Here is a 2,053-nt window from a genome sequence, read left to right on the forward strand (position 1 = left end):
GCCGATTCTCTTACTCCTTTTTTAAAAAAAGGACAACGTCACTATCACTTTTTCCCCTTAAAAGGGCAATGCCACTTTTTTGATGACTTGAAAATAGGACCCGAAAAAGTAGCATCGGAAATGTTATACTGTATAGAGTTTCAGAAACTTTTTAGCTTCCTTCCTATCTTCTATTCTTAGTTTAAACCTAATGGGAGAACTTGGGTTCAGCTTATGCAGTAATAAAATGGATAGCTTTTAGTTTACTTAACTATCCAATCATAATATAGCAGCATATTCATAAAATTGCTATAATCTATTACTGCATTGTAACATTATTATATTGTTAAATATGTTGTAATAGATTATCTATGTTTCATATGATATATTAGCACAGTGTTTCCCAACCTTGGCCACTTGAAGATATCTGGACTTCAACTCCCATAAGTCCCCAGCCAGCAATTGCTGGGAGTTGAAGTCCAAATATCTTCAAGTGGCCAAGGGTGGGGAACACTGTATACAGGTGAAACTCGAAAAATTACAATATCGTGCAAAAGTTCATTTATTTCAGTAATGCAACTTAAAAGGTGAAACTTAATATATGAGAGACTCATTACATGCAAGGCAAGATAATTCAAGCCATGATTTGTCATAATTGTGATGATTATGGGGTACAGCTCATGAAAAACCCAAATCCACAATCTCAGAAAATTAAAATATTATATGCAATCCAGGGGCATATTCCAATTCCTGCTGCTACTGGTATGCTAAGTGCGCAGTTTTGCTTCTACGTGTTCCCACGCATCCCAGTATGTTTTTGCTTATGCGCATGAAGCAAAATCTCAAGATGAGACGCACGTGGGAGAGATTTTGGCGATTTTTCTTGCTTCTGCACATGCACAGAAGCAAAAAATCGCTGAAATCTCACGTGCGCATCCCCTCACAAACATGCAGTGCAACTTTCGCTACCGGTAGCAATCCAATACTGATGCAATCAATAAAACAAGTATTATACATGTTCTGTCGGGCTCCTCCCAAAAATTCACAGGTACAAATTTCAGACACACACGTTTGAAAATTCAAAACAATGTTCTTTATAATGAAAAGTCATTTAAACTAAGCCCTCTTTTGATACAGCAAAGAGCACTCGTCTTCAAACAAACCGGTAATTTGTAAAAGTCCCTTATCAGTTCTGTGATACTTAGCTTGCAGCTGTGAGGTAATTCACAGTCCTTCTTTCACAAAATGAAACACACTTTGCTCTGGTTTAGTTTCAAAGCAGGGAAAAATCAGCACACAAAAGATCAAAGTCAGTAAAGCAGTCACGAAACACAACGATCAGATAATCCTCCACAATGGCCAAACCCACAGGCTGCTATTTATAGCAGCCTCACTAATGACCACAGCCCCACCCAACCACAGGCGGCCTCATTTTCTTTGATAATAATCTCTCAGTTGTTGTTGCCTATGCATCGCTCTCTGCATGTGTGGCTGTATCATTAACTTTTGTTCTGAATCCAAGGAGGAGCTAGATAATTGATCTTCTTCTGAGCTGTCTGCCACACTCTCCTCCTCCCTGTCACTCATGTCTTCTTGGTCAGAGGAGCCTTCATCAGCAGATTCCACCGGGGGCAAAACAGGCCTGCAGCATGTGGATGTCTCCCCCACATCCACAGTCCTTGGGGCAGGAGCTGGGCCAGAGCTAACCACAACAATACATAGAACAATATCGGATCTCTGAAAAGTATAAGCATGCATATGTACTCAGTACTTGGTTTGGGACCCTTTTGCAACAATTATTGCCTCAATGCAGTGTGGCATGGACGCTATCAGCCTGTGGCATTGCTGAGGTGTTATGGAAGACCAGGATGCTTCAATAGCAGCCTTCAGTTCTGCATTGTTCAGTCTCATATCTCTCATCTTTCTCTTGGCAATGCCCCATAGATTCTCTATGGGGTTTAGGTCAGGCAAGTTTGCTGGCCAATCAAGCACAGTAATCCCATGGTCATTGAACCAGGTTTTGATGCTTTTGGCAGTGTGGGCAGGTGCCAAGTCTTGCATCCCCATAATGCTC

The sequence above is a fragment of the Erythrolamprus reginae genome, chromosome 12 (assembly GCF_031021105.1).
Source record: "Erythrolamprus reginae isolate rEryReg1 chromosome 12, rEryReg1.hap1, whole genome shotgun sequence".
Classification (NCBI taxonomy): domain Eukaryota; kingdom Metazoa; phylum Chordata; class Lepidosauria; order Squamata; family Dipsadidae; genus Erythrolamprus; species Erythrolamprus reginae.